At 40.7% G+C, this 15,580-nt stretch overlaps 1 long non-coding RNA gene across 1 annotated transcript in view; it reads left to right on the top strand.

Annotated features, from left to right (window-relative positions):
• LOC138740427 (uncharacterized) overlaps positions 1 to 14,625 on the top strand; it is a 135,867-nt gene extending 121,242 nt beyond the window's left edge. Inside the window, exons 5-6 of the long non-coding RNA XR_011342902.1 lie at positions 14,097 to 14,155; positions 14,259 to 14,625. This is a non-coding gene — a long non-coding RNA (uncharacterized lncRNA). The remainder of the gene's footprint in view (positions 1 to 14,096; positions 14,156 to 14,258) is intronic.
• The last annotated feature ends 955 nt before the right edge of the window (positions 14,626 to 15,580 follow it).

The raw sequence follows: 15,580 nt of genomic DNA, 5'->3' as shown, positions 1-15,580 counted from the left end.
CGTTTTGTAGAGGAGGTGTTCAGTACATCTTTGAATTATTGACTCTGTCTGCCTGGTAATCTCATCCAATGAGAAGGTCAGAATTAAATGTTCTCTTTAGGAGTCTGCTGTTAAGCATAAAAATGGCATGGACTGCCAACAGAACTGACTGAATTTAGAACATTTTGCAGGGAGAGTGTTGTTGGCTTCTTTCTGGTACAGTATCTTGAGGTGATGGACCATATTTCTGCAGTATAAATGAAAGGAGGCATTCCTGCTACCTGTGGTATTTGCCAGGACTGAGGTCTTGATCTGCAAACCTATTCTCTCCATGAAACAAAGGCTGTTTGTACTATTGCATTCTTTCTTTTTCATTCTGTTTATTGAGTTATATTGAACAAGAGGATATACATTCATGTATTTACAAGTGTATAAGAAAAAGAACATATTAGTATTTAACATAGATATATAAACCATAAATTTCTTCTCCTTTTTTAAAACTAAAAGAAAAAAGAGAGAAAAAATTTAATTTTTATTACAAAATGCCCTCTAACTAATCCAAAAAAAGAAGCAGGCTCCAGTCTCCAGTGGTATGATTCCAAAAACAGCTGTAAATAGATTTGGTTAAAGTTCTAATCCTAGAGCTTTTGTTAGGGTTTCAAAAACATCTTTCCAGAACTTATCTAGTTTTGAACATGACCAGAGAATATGAATTGAAGTGACTATATACTATTGCATTCAAGGAAATTATAAATTTTATCACTGATATTTGCATGTGATAAGCTGTCTCTAAAGATATGGAAGTGGTCTATATTTCCAGGGTCTTGACATGAATCTTAATTGTCAGAAGGCAGTGGGTTCAGGTTGGTAAAAAAAAACATTTGTCTTGTAGTAGTGTGTAATGTCCATTCTGATCTATACTTCACAAAACAGGTCAACCACGGCTTGAAGTTTGGTCTCTGAGCATATGCAAATATTATCAGCATATTGAAACTTAACAATGAGGTTTAGTGACCTTGGTTCAGTCAAAGTAGGTTGAAATTTCCAATAAATTGTGAAGATTAGCTTTATCCTCAGTGAACTTTTTTTTTAAAAGGTCAAGTATAACAATGAGATGAGTAAGTTTGAAAACTTGACAAGGCAGTGTTTGCTAAGAGTGCCTCTGTTGTTGACCCATTGATTGGGGTAAAGGCATGCATGCCATCATGAAACAAATATAAAAAGATGACACATTTTCATGGACAGTCAAATCTAAGAGGCTGCACAATTCATCTCAATTTATGAAGATGAAGGCAGCAGTGAGATCAAAAAAGAACATTATAAATAATAGGAACAGTTGGCCATCTGGCCTGTCAGGCCTACTCAGCTTCCTTAGAGACTAAGGAAAGTGCTGGAAGCAACAAGGAAAGCAAACCTGAAGATGACTAGAGAAATGTATGCTCGGGGTTACAGAACTAACATTTGTAGGCAGTGAGGGCATCAGACCAGATCCCAGAAAGGTGTCCGCCATTGGGAACATGCCAAGGCCACAATGCAAAAAGGACGTACAGAGGTAAAATGGAATGGTCAACTAAGTGGGTAAATTCATATCCAACCTCTCAGAAAACATGGCTCCATTGAGAAGACTAACAGAAAAGAACATTGAATGGGAGCGAAATCATGAACACGAAAAGTCATGGAGCGAACTGAAGAAATTTCTCATAGAGGAACCAGTTCTGAGGTTTTATGATCCATTGAGTTCCATCAAGCTATCATCAGACGTAAATTGTTATGCCTCACCAGCAACAACTGAGAGATGCATAAACATATGAGTTAAGTTTAACACAAAATTTAATAACAGATTAACATGTCATACAAGTCTTTTCCTCTGAACACCCTGTTTTGGGTCATCAAGTGACCCCTGTCACACAAAGTCCTCCTCTTGGAAGGGGATTGGGGCAGCCCAGGTTGAGTGACACATACACAGGTTTTCAGAGTGGTGCAAACTGCTGTCAGGACAACAATATTTGCATCCGTGAACAAAGCAGCTCAGTCTCCTTTCTCCCACTGAAGCTACTGGGTGAGCTCACTGACAGACTGTAACGTGCTAGCGCCCGTGAACAAAGCAACTCAGCCTCTTGTTTGATGAAGCTGCCAGGTGAGCATGCATACACAGACCGACCATCTGACAGACTGCCCTCCAACCAGCTAACCATCCAGCCAGTTCAAAACTCAGTGTGCTGGGCTCTTCAACTGCCCCAGTGCATGCCTTCAGCCCTCCTGAGTGGTGGAGAGAGGCTGACTACAGTGGGCGCACTCTCTGTGAGCCCACCGGCTTCCATTGTGTGGCTCTCACACTGACAGCTGTCAGTTTCTCAGCGCTGTTTCAGTGCTTCCCACGCAGCTGTCAGCTTTTCCAGCGCTACTTCAGCGCTTCACAGCAGCTGTTGACCCTGGTCCGAAAATAAAATTGCCCAGGGTCCATAACAAAACAAATAAACTAAACTAAAACTAAAACAGTTCCATCCTTACCTTGTATTTTGATGATCATTTCTGTCCATTTGATACATCCATTGAAGGATTCCTGTGCTTTGTTGTAACTGCCAAGATTTCCAATACAACCATATTGTGACCAGAACACCAATTGTACTGACATCCACTTCAACTCTCACTCAACTTCTCTTTTTTCGTTGGAAAATATTCCCCCTGTGCTAACTTTCTTCTTTTAGATCTCAGATTTGTTGTGATTAATCATGAGCTTTTCAGATTCACCGTACCATTACAACCACCTGGTCACCAAAAACCCCCAATGACTTCATTCCTTTTGATTGGGATTCTTCACCATTCTGCCCTGCCACCTGTCTAAGTCATGTATACTCTGTGATCTATTTAACTAACAGTAATAGAACTGTAGTCTTATAACATGCAAACAGACCCACAGGCCCAGCTTATCCATGCCGAATAATGTGCTCTTCTTTTGTCCCACTTCCCCGCACTAGGGTCATACCTCTCCAATTCACTCCCATGTAATTATCCGTTTCACAAAGAAGCTAATGACAATTCAAGTTTACAGACTGAAACACATGAGGAGCTCAAAGTGCCAAGTGTATTCAAAGATTCTACAAACTCCACTGTCACAGTCATACACAAACAATTTATTAAACCATAAATGTTCTCAGATAGATTTACATTTATTATACAATGCTGCTAAGGTCCTCCTGGTTATCACTTTTATCTGAGCCTTCCAGTCCTTTCAGCAGATGGACTAGAACTAGGTAAACATTCTTGTGATGCAATTGGGTCACTAAATCCCATGACTCTGTTTAGTTCCATGCTTTTTATTTTTTGCTTACAGATCTCAGGCAAGTAGGGCCTGATTTGTGAGCAAACCAAAAATTATTCAAACATGGAATGCTGCAGGACCTAATTTTCACCAGGATCAGCAGGTTAAATTTGAAGGATTTGGTTCATGCACTGAAATATTGTTTTTCTAAATCCAGGTCTAAATGTTTCATGCCTACATTCTCAACATGCCCGCTACTGCTCTTTTTCTCCAGCGCTGGTTTTAATAGACATGCTTAAATCAGGAACCATTATTTAGTTGCTTCAGGTGGGAGTCTTCTTTCAGTTCAAGTTTGGCTTCTGTTTGTCCAGCTAGAGAGACAGTAAGATGAGTTGTAGAATTTTATTATAGTCGGGGGAGGGGATGACATTGGTGCTGGAAGTGTAATTAATCAAACAGTAAGCGATTACTACTGTCATAAAATTGACTGCTTATATTCTGAAATTGGTCCATGTCGGATAATTATTTGACCAGAACATTTATAACTAGCTTCCTTCACCTTAGAAAAAACACAGTGCAATAAAAAAGGGATTTGAAATGAAAGATTATTGCTTCTCCTGCTGAGCTGATTTGTGCACAGCTGCGCAAATGAAGTTGTTTGACTGCAGACTTCACACATTGATTTATCTACACAGCGATGATGAATTAGATTTTTCACAGTGCGTTAGACACAGTGGGGAGTTCCTGTAGAGCCTTATGCTAACTTTATTTGATATGATGATTAATGTATGTATTATATCTGTATCGGGTCTAAACAAAAATGAGACCTCGGAAGATTTCTGTAATATGAAACAAGAGATTTTTCAGTTCAGAATCACAAGGACTTGGTGCTGATTGGTATCTCGGTGGCTAAACCTAAAGAAAATACTCCAGTATATCTTTGTCAAATGAAATTAGATTCTAATAGCTCTTTGCAACAAGTTTGTGATTACAGAGCACAGTCATGCCCATTAATAACAGATGGAACTGTATCTCTTTGCTACCCTTTCCAATTGTGTCTGTAGGCTGCAGATTTCCACCACTGTTATGTTTCACCCTCCCCAACCTCTTTCCCCCCCCCCCACCGCCCCCACCAAATGTTGATATTTGCCTGGTATGATTTGATAGGACTGGATAGTTACCAAGAACAAGAAATCCACGTGGGCAATTATGGGGTCCCTATGATCACCTGGACAAAGAGCTATTAATTCACAATTGTGATGGATTATGTTATATTTTATATTATATATAGATTTGTTTTAAAGGAGATAAATTGTGGGCTTTTTTTAGTGTAGGTCACAAGCAAACAGAAACATTTCATAAAAACAGATCTCATTTAAAATGCCAGAGCTCTGCTCAAGACATGCTCCTAGTACCTTTGTAAAGACAATGGAAACTGCTTTACTGAAGGACTTCACAAGTAGGTGTTCATTACTGTGGAGTAATGGATTATTACTTTGGAATGCAACAGATGAACGAACTCAGAAGATTGGGTCCGGTGCCATAATCTGTCTGAATGCAGTTTGCTGTTCTAAGAGGGTAAGAGGGTCATGTGGTTTTCTCTGATAGAGAGAGACAGAGACAGAGACAGAGACAGAGAGACAGAGAGACAGAGAGAGAGACAGAGAGAGAGAGAGAGAGATTTCAGTTCTACAGTTCAGCAGCAGCAGCTGGGACTGGAACATGACAAGTTGTCAAGCTTGTGGAAAACCCCCATTTTGAAGACAGGTTTTGAGTTCTTAGTTCAGCCTGTTCAAAGCCCTTGTGGTCCATACAGGAGGAGATGACTGACTGTATAATGTTTTGCCTAAGATATGGGAAACAGAAAAGGAACTCTGTGGTGACCTGAAAGAAAGAGCCTATCATCTGGAAAACCCTGATGGGGCAAGTTACTTCGGCAAGACACTGAAATGGCTGATCGGAAGGAATCAGATTGTGTCCAACAAGCAACAAATCTCTTTCTGAAAACTGACAGGAACTTCCTGAGTGGTAACCATTTACTTTTCAATAACCAAAGCCTGGTGAAGATTCATAAATGTTAAATTCTGTGCACAGAATAAGAATTGCCTGATACAGGTGAACTTGGAGGAGCGAGAAGGGAGATTGGACTATGAATCGAATAACTTTTCTCAACTTAAACACACATTTCATACACGTGTTTCTTAGAATTAGAATGGGTTAAGGTAAATACTTTGATCCTGCTTTCATGTTTAAAGATCATTAAAATAAACTTTTGCTTAAGTAACCATTTTTCTTGGTGAATTTCTATTGCTGCTCGGTTTTAGGGTCCTCTGGGCCTGTAACACAATAGATTGAGATCAATCTACAGGAGCCTAAGAGAGGTAGAGAGGATCACTGGGGTCTCTCCATCCACCCCCCTATCGATGTGATATACCAGGATCATTTTCTGAAGAGGGCTTACAAAATTGTTGAACACCCCTACCACCCAACGCACTGCATCTTCCAGCTACTCCTATTGGAAAAGAGATACAGGAGGATCAGAGGAAGAAACACCAGGCTGAGGAACAGCTGCTTCCAACAGGCAGTGAGCCTGCTGAACAATGGATGAACTGCTTATACAACCCTCCAAGACTCTACTATTGATTTAACAATATTTTTTTAATTTAAGCATATACATACTGAGTATGTATTGTTTTTCTATATGTGCGTTATGTCTGTATGCATGTTTTTGCACTGAGGGCTGTAGAATGCTGTTTTGTCAGTTTGTACTTGTAGAACTGGGTGATAATAAACTTGAACCTGAACTTCAACAGAGAGGGCAATTCAATGCAATGTTCCCATCAAACAATGAGTGCTTAAAAGTTCATTTCTTTCCCTCTAGAATGGGCATCTTGTCACTTCCCAACTCTCCTTTCACCAGCTAGGCAAATGGGTGCAAAGTTAAGGCAGAGGATAACTTCAATCATAAATTTCCCTTCACTATTATTTCCCTGTGAGGGATGAGCAGATGTTACAACTTGCACAGAATCAAATTTCTGGAGTTTGTACCGATCCCTATTCATTTGGAAAGATTAACAGCCTCATGGCCTTATGCTTGCCAATGAGTATGACTGATGAACCTTCCCCAACCAAGACATTCTGGGAGACAAATGAACAACATTTCAACTCAATCTGCTTTGTCTGTGAGAGACAATTTAGAAAGCTGAATCCCCTTGCAGAGAGCATGGCTTGCTGACATCAAATCTTGATGATGTGTTCAGATTTGGTGTAGATTTAGAGAAGCAAGCCAAACTTCACACTCAGGTGAGGAGGAGAAAAGTCAAGACAATCCTTTGTTTTATGAACCTTGTTTCACGAACCTCCTTACTTTTCTCATGGTATCAATAGTCCCAGAGCCCAATGTGTACTTGGACTGTGCTCCACCTTCAGATTAACTCTTGCAACATTGATCAAAGAAACACCTGAAATGTTCTGCACAGATTTAAACATTAGCTTCAAGTCTAACAGAAATTTTAGGCTGGAATGCATAAAGTTGCATTCAAATCAAATAAACTAGACTGGGCTAGAGTCCAAAAATGTAATCAAACATATATAACCATAGAAACAGGCCAATTCGGCCCTTCTAGTCCATGCCGAACACTTTCTCCCACCTCGTCCCATTGACCCACACCAAGTCCATAACTTTCCATGCCTCTCTCGTCTATATACCTATCCAACCTTTCCTTAAATATTAAAATTGAGCCCACATCCTCCACTTAGGCTGGAAGCTCATTCCACACTCCCACTGAGTGAAGAAATTCCCCCTCACGTTTCCCTTACACTTTCTCCCTTTAATATCAATCCATGTCCTCTTGTTTGAATCTCCCCCACTCTCATTGGAAAAAGCCTATCCACATTTACTCTGTCTTTCCCCCTCATAATTTTAAATACTTCTATCAAATCACTCTTCAATCTTACATGCTCCAGGGAATAAAGACCTAGCTTGTTTAACCTTTCCCTGTAACTCAAACCCTGAAATCCAGGCAACATTCTTGTAAATCTTCTCTGCACTCTCTCTATTTTGTTGATGTCCCTCTTATAATTCGACAAACAAAACTGCACACAATATTCAAAATTTGGCCTCACCAATGCTTTATACAACATTAGCATGGCATCCAAACTCCTGTATTCAATACTCTGATTTATGAGGGCCAACATACCAAACGCTTTCTTCACCACATGTGACTCAACTTTCAGGGAATTATGTACCAGAATTCCTAAATCCCTTTGTTCTATGGCACTCCTCAATTGTCTACCATTTAATGTGTATGACCTTTCCCAATTAGTCCCACCAAAATGTAGCACCCCATATTCATCAGTTTTAAACTTCATCTGCCATCTTTCAGCCCACTCTTCTAACTGCCCTATATCCCACTGCAAGCTTTGATAACCTTCTTCAGTGTCCACAACACCACCAATCTGCATATTTACTAATCCAATTTACCACACTATTATCTAGATCATTAATATATATGACAAACAACAATGAACCCTGGGGCACCACTCATCATCGGCCTCCAATTTGATAAGCAATTTTCTACCACTACTCTCTGGTATCTCCCATTTCACTACTTCAATATTAATACCTAATGATCGAACCCTCCTAACTAACCTCTTATGCAGAACCTTGTCAAAGGCCTTACTGAAGTCAATATAGACAACATTCACAACCTTCTTAGTAACCTCCTCGAAAAACTCTATAAAATTTGTTAACCATGATCTACTATGCACCAAACCATAATGACTACTCTTAATCAGTCCCTGTCTATCCAAATAATTGTATATACCATCTCTAAGAATAACTTCCATCAATTTACCTACCACCAATATCAGAGACACAGGCCTATAATTACCAGGTTTATTTTTAGACCCTTTTTAAAACAGCGGAACAACATGAGCTACCCTCCAATCCTCTGGCACCTCCCCCATGCCTAAATAACATTTTAAATATTTCTGTTAGGGCCCCCACTATTTGTACACTAACCTCCCTCAAGGACCTAGGGAATATCTTGACAGGACCTGGAGATTTATTCTCTTTTAAATAGCCAGTACTATTTCCTCATTGTTTTCCCTGACCTCATTTTTTTTTAACTTTTAATGTACCTGTAGAAACCCTTTGGATTTTTTTTTTACCTTGCCTGCCAAAGCAGCCTCATCTTTCCTTTTAGCCCTTCTAATTTCTTTCTTAGGATTTTTTTGGTACTCTTTATATTCCTCAAGCACCTCATCTGTTCCCTTTATGTCTATATCTATTGTCCACATCTTTCTTCCTCTGAACCTAATTCCCAATATCCCTTGAAAACCAAGGTTCCCTATATTTTCTAACCTTTCCTTTAATCCTCACAGGGACCTACTGAATCACTATTCACAAAATTTTCCCTTTGTATATGCTCCATTTATCTGTTGCACCTTCCCCAAAAATAAATTTCCCAATCCACACCTAAATCCTTTTGCATCTCCTCAATATTAGCCTTATTCCAATTAAGAATCTCAACCTTAGGCCAGTCTTATCCTCTCCATTATTGAGCCAAAACTAATAATATTATGATCACTAGACCCAAAGTATTCCCCAACACAAATCTCTGTCACATGACCTATCTCGTTCGCTAATAGGAGATCCAATACTGCCCCCTCTCTAGTCGGTTCTTCTATGTTTTGATTTAGAAAACTGTCCTGAACACATTTGACAAATTCCAATCCATCCAGTCCTTTTACAGTATGGGTGTCCCAGTCAATGTGTGGAAAGTTAAAATCTCCTTCAATCACCACCTACACATATAATACTATCTCCTTTCAAATGTGCTCCTCTAATTCCCTCAGCCTATTAGGTGGTCTCTAATACACCCCCATTAGAGTTTTCATCCCTTTCCCATTCCTCACTTCCACCCAAAAGCCTCCCTTGTCGAACCCTCCAATCTATCCTGTCATTGCACCACTGTAATGTTTTTTTGAACAAGCAATGTGTCTCCTCCACCTTTTACCCCCCCCCCCCCCCCCGTTCTATCATGCCTAAAGCAATGGAATCCTGGAACATTTAGCTGCCAATCATATCCCTCCTGCAACCAAAATTCACTAATGGCTACAATATCATATTTCCATGTGTCAATCCATGTTCTAAGCTTATCCACCTTACTTACCACGCTCCTTGTATTGAAATATATACTCTTGAGAGAATGTCCCCCACATTCACTCTTTTAATAACCATCTACTTTTTCTACCCCCTCTCCATTAATTTTAACAATCTGGTTCCTTTCTCCCTTCAAATCTAGTTGTCCTTCTACCTTAATCTCTGCACTCTCATTCTGATTCCCACCCACCCCCAACCCCCACCCTCCACCCCCGTCAAACTAGTTTAAACCCTCTCCATCAGATCAAGCAAACTTGCCTGCCAGGATACTGGTCCCTTTCCAATTCAGGTGCAGCCCATTCTTTTTGTACAGGACAGACCTTGCCCAGAAGAGATCCCAATGATCCATAAATGTGAACCATGCTCCCTGCACCAACTATTTAGCCAAGCATTCATCCACCACTCTTTCCTGTTCCTACCCTCTCTAGCATGTGGCACAGGCAGCAATCCTTGAGGCCCTGCTTTTTAACTTCTTCCCTAACTCTATATTCTTTCTTCAGGACTTCATCCCCACTTCAATCTATGTCATTAGTCCCCATGTGGAACACGACATCTGGCTGCTCGCCCTGCCCCTCCAGAATGCTGTGTACTTGATCAGAGACATCCCTGACCCTGGCTCCTGGGAGGCAACATACCATCCAGGAGCCTTGATCTTATCCAGCAAACCTCCTATCTACTCTCTTAACCAATGAGTCCCCAATTACAAGAGCTCTCCACTTTTCCCGTCTTTCCTACTGAGCCAAGGGGGCAGCCCCTGTGCAAGAGGCTGACCACCATGACTTGTGCTTGGTAGATTGTCCCCCACCTCCCAACAGTATCTAAAACAGTATATTTATTATTGAGGTGAATGACCACAGGGGTACTCTGCACTGTCTGTCTTGTCTCCCTCCTTCCCTTTCCTCACAGTCACTCAGTTAACTGACACCTGTCTGCTGATGGATTGTCTCCCTGTAACTCTTATCTATGATTGCCTCTGCCTCCCTTATAATATGAAGCTCATCCAGCTGCAACTTCAATTCCCTAACTCAGTCTCACAGGTACTGCATCTGTATGCACCTTTTGCAGGCATAGTTATCAGGAACTTTTGTGCTGTCCCCGACCTCCCACATCCTGCAATCAGAGCACTGGACTACCTCAAATGCCTTCATTACCTACTCTTAAATTAAAATGGATTAATTAAAATGAACTTAACAACCTTACTTCACTGGAAGCTCTTCCTTATCCTTTACTCACTAAAGCCTCGCGAGCCAAAAGTTGAACTCTCCACTCCTTCACTGGGCCACTCATTCACTGGCCGCTCATCCAACTACTCCTCTATTTAATTGTCCTTGCCAATTAACTCAAGTACCCCACTAATCTACTAATTTATCCCGCTCACCTCGCTGACATCACGTGCCTGCACAGTCGGTCCTTCTTTTTCTCAATAATAAAAATTAAATTTCCTTCACTAGATTAACTGTCTCTCCAAATGGCTGCCCTGCATTCAGTTCAAATCAGAAATTAAATCCTACAAAAAGTTCTTACCTTTTTAAGCTCCTCCACTCTCCTCGCTGATGTCACGCACCTGGTCAGTCAGTCCCTTTTTTTCCAGTAATATTAAATATTTTTAAATTATATTAATTAATGTAATATAGTATATAGGCAATATACCAACTGAAAAAAAAAGCTTAGCATTCCTAACTCAATAGTTACAAAAAAAATGTTTAAAAACTGATCCAGGTTCACAACAAAACCTCAAAATAGATGTACAATTTTCAGAAATATTAAATTCTTGGCATAAGCATAGCTTGAAGCAGGTCATTTGCTCAATAGAGCACTTTATCTAATCATTTAATGTTGACTCTCAGACACAATATGGGTCACATGAAAAATAAAGCAATCTCGAGTGTTCTAGCCAGCGTTTCTCATCAAGCATGGCATTGGTCAAAACTAGTTTAATGCTCTCACCACTGAGACTTGAAGCATTCCAGTCAAACACAGAAAGAGGTTGGAACTAAGGCTTGGGCAGCAATTTAAATTTGAGGCCTTTGGTTTTGCTTTTCTAAAATGTCACATATTATTTCCATATATAAATATCCTCTTTCAACCAAAGAGAAGCTCAGGCTATCACTTCAGACTGAAAACAGTTGTTCTACTATATTTGGGAGACCAAACACAGATTGGATGAGGACTTTGAAGAACTGCTGCCTTCAGTCTGCATCCCTCTCCAACACTGACCTATTGATCTGTGGTCTCCTCCATTGCTGCAAAGAGGCCAATGCAAGTTTGAGGAACAGCATTTTTACCTTCCATTACTTTTGCTTGCTCTTGCCCCATTGAACTTATAAACTTTAAATTTAAACATACAGCACAGTAACAGGTCCATTTGACCCACGATTCCATGCCGTCCAATTACACCCTATTGACCTACAACCCCGGTACGTTTTTGAATGGTGGGAGGAAACCGGAGCACCTGGAGGAAGCCCACACAAACACAGGGAAAACATACAAACTCCTTACAGACAGCACTGGATTCGAATCCAGGTCACTGGCACTGTAACTTCATTGCACTAACTGCTACATACCTTGACCCTATCCTGCTCCCCTTATCCAATCTTTTCCCATCTAAATTGGGTCACCTCATATACCTTTCATTATTTTGACAGCTTCTGATTCCCTGGTCCTCATTACCTCATCTTCATTATGGATGTCCAGCCTTTATGGACATCCATCCCCTTCAGAAAAGTATTAAAGTATTCTGCAACAAAAATCCAAACAATTCCCCTCCCTCAACACTCTTATCCCCGGTCAGAACTTTCCGTTACCCTGAACTACTTCTCTTCATTCCTCTCACTTTCACAATTCACGAGACCAGCTTTGCATGCTTTTTTCTTGGCAACTGGGACATTCCTTATTCCAAGCCTACACTGAAACCATGTCCTTCTCCACTACATTTATGCCTGCATTGATGCTGCTTTCTACAGATGTGCAGAACTCTTTAATTTTATCATCTTTGCTACTAATTTCGATCCTATGGATAATTTCTAACATTGCTCCCCTTCGTCCACATCTCTCTGTCTCTATTTCAGGAGACAAACTATCCAATACTATAAACCCACTGATTCCCACAGCTACCCAGACTATACCTCCTCCTCCTCTGTCTATTGTAAGGAAGCCATCCCTTTCTCCTAGTTTCTTGGTCTCCACTGTATCTGCTGTCAAGATGTGGTTTTCATTTCAAATCATCAGAAATGGCCTCCTTCAAGAAACGTGGCTCTCTTTTACTGTGATTTATGAAGTTCGCTCTTACATTTCTGTTCCCAGACTTCTGCACTTGCTTCTGTTTCCTCTAAACAGAACAAACCTTCGTCCCCATCTTTCACTTCCACATACATCTGTTGCATCATCATTTCTGGCTATAACTTGCCCCCCACCCCTCTCTCCTTCCCACTGCTGAAAGATGCAACTTTCACCATATCAGTTAAACCAAGTGTAGACAAGGCGACAGGTTGGCAGAGCACCTTTTTTTTGTTCCCTTTCCCATTTTGCTTCTCCAGACACCAGCTCCCATTTTGATCCCCTCCTTCATCGTGTTCCACTCACCTATTACCCATACCCCTCAGCCATTTGGTTTCAAAGGGCAGTTCCCATTATCACTTTCCTTATGTATCAGATTCCTGTATTTGTAGCCCATCAGCAGCTGTCTCCACCTTTACCCTCCTATTCACTCCTCAACCTGGCTCCATGTCTTTTTATCTCCTTGACAGCTTCCACCTATCTCCCGCCTGTTTCTGCTTCCAAATTCCACTCTTCTTCCTCACCCACCTGGCCCCATCTGTTCATCATCATCCCTCACCCCTCTTCTGTCCACCTACTGTCCCCTCTCTCTTCTTTACACAGGCTATTCTCACTCTTCTCTTTCAGACCTGATGCAGGATCTTTACAGCAATGTTGGAAAAATTAAACAGAAATTAACATAATAAATCAACTTGTGGGCATTTTCACTGCACGCTTTAAGTTCCTGTGCACGCTAATTCCCGGTGCTTTTACATGGAGCAAAGTGTCCTGCATCATCAGCTGGACGTCGAATTCATGACGCGAGTTTCATGGTGCGATTTAGATGGCAGGTTTCCTCCAAAAAGTAGTAGGGGGTCCTGCAGGTTAAACCGTGGTGCAGGAATTGACTCCAAATTCCTGCATTTTCCTTTGTCGACTGCCTAGGTTACAGCAAAAATCGCTGATTGTGCTGTTACATGCCTGCAGTCCAAAAACCATAATCGATAATTTTCCCCCTCCCTCCACAGATGCTGCTCCACCTACTAAATTCTTCTAACACAGTGGTTCCCAACCTTTTCCTTTCCACTCACATACCATTTTAAGTATTCCCTATGCCATAAGTGCTCTGTGATTAATAAAGGATTGCTTAAGGTGGTATGTGGGTGGAAAGAAAAGTTTGAAAACCACTGTTTTAATCATTCCAAATTGACTCGTTATGTGCACGGTTTCATAACTCCAAAGGAAATGGGCCAATGACAATTTTTCTCAAGCAAACTATTTCAGTAATAATTGGGTCTTCCTACTCACAGACCACCTTAAGCAATCACTTACTAATCACAGAACACTTATGGCATAGGGAATACTTAAAATCGTATGTGAGTGGAAAATAAAAGGTTGGGAACCACTGTTCTTACACTTTGTTATTTGCTCCAGATTCCAGCATCTGCTATCGCTTGTGTCAGGATCCATCCTCCCATCTGGGCACCTTGCAGGTATTTGGATTGAAAGCAACTTAAGTTGTTAATTTCTGTCTGTCTCACTTGTGCAATGTGATATTGTATCATCTTCTGCATTCTCCCTTTTTTTCTCCTCTAGGAGTGGATGACATGTTATCTGAACCTGCCAGTCACGTCTTCCAATTCTGCATTTCGTAACACCTATATCCTTTCATCAATGTTATTTTATCTTCTCACTCTCGGATTATTCCAGTTCACCCATTAACCATATAACCCTGTTTATAGCTTATCCCCATGGTTACTCTGATCTTACCCGATCAGAGACACACCAGTCCCCACCCGCCTGCAACATAACCAGCTGCTTTGCTCTCGTTCCCAGCTCTGGTGAAAGGTCTTCAACCTGAAACATGAGCTCTGTTTCTTTTGTAACAGATATGACCTGATTTACAGAGTATTTGCGCCATTTTATATATTTATGTTCTATGGTGAGGCTCTGTCATGGGAACACCCTGAAAGACATTGAAAATTCAATGTTTTTTAAATGTATCTGCTGAAAGGAAATTTTAAAACAAAAAATAAAAATGCTCTTTAAAATACTGTACTAACAAATAATTGAAAATATTTAAATAAGGTAAACAAATATAATGAAATAAGGCACTTAACTTCTCAAGGGTCAGGGCCCTCTGAAATGATGGGGGTGTTGCTTATAAACAACCCTCTCTGGTGTGAAGCTGAAGGTTACGATGAAAATAATGTAGACCCTCACTGGGATTCTTGGTCCTCAGTGCTTCACCATACATACAGAACTGCCAGCTCTTGGTCAGCACAATTGGTCTCTGTTTTTCAGAGGAAATGCCATCGCCCTGTGGCATTGAGAGCAACTCACACCCCCGCCCCCGTCCCCTCCACCCACCCTTTCTCACACTTCATTCTGAGCATGCCCTTAGGTTATATCTACAGCAGAACTCTCTCATAGAATTCACATCTCAGTCACAATTCACATGCAGATGAATGAGCACTTACTATTTTGCACCAAGCATTTATAGGTTGATATAATATATGTTAGAAACTTAATAAAAGTAAATCTTTTGTTGCGTTCAGTACTTCATGGTTAGGTGTATTATAGATTAGACAGAAAAGAAATGTCCTCTCTGGCTTTATCAAGCAGATGAGACCTAAAATTATGAGGGTGGTGGACAGTCAGCACCTTTTTTCACAGGGTGACCAAAGCATCAGAAGACATCAGTTTAAGATGAGTGGAGAAAAGTTTAGGGGAGATGTCAGGGATGTTTTTAATACGGAGAGTGTTGGTTACCTGGAATCCATTGCCGGGTTGATGGTGGAGGTTGGAACAATAGGCTTTTTTATGGTAAAACTCCACATTAAAACCGGCTCAAGTTTTTTTTTAAAAAAAGCCATTTTACTTTTCATGGTGATATCCTATAGTGTGGATTCCACATT

This window comes from Narcine bancroftii, chromosome 8 (genome assembly GCF_036971445.1).
Source record: "Narcine bancroftii isolate sNarBan1 chromosome 8, sNarBan1.hap1, whole genome shotgun sequence".
In the NCBI taxonomy this organism is placed as follows: Eukaryota; Metazoa; Chordata; class Chondrichthyes; order Torpediniformes; family Narcinidae; genus Narcine; species Narcine bancroftii.
The sequence above is the reverse complement of the archived record's forward strand: the minus strand, read 5'-3'. Positions and strand labels throughout refer to the sequence as shown.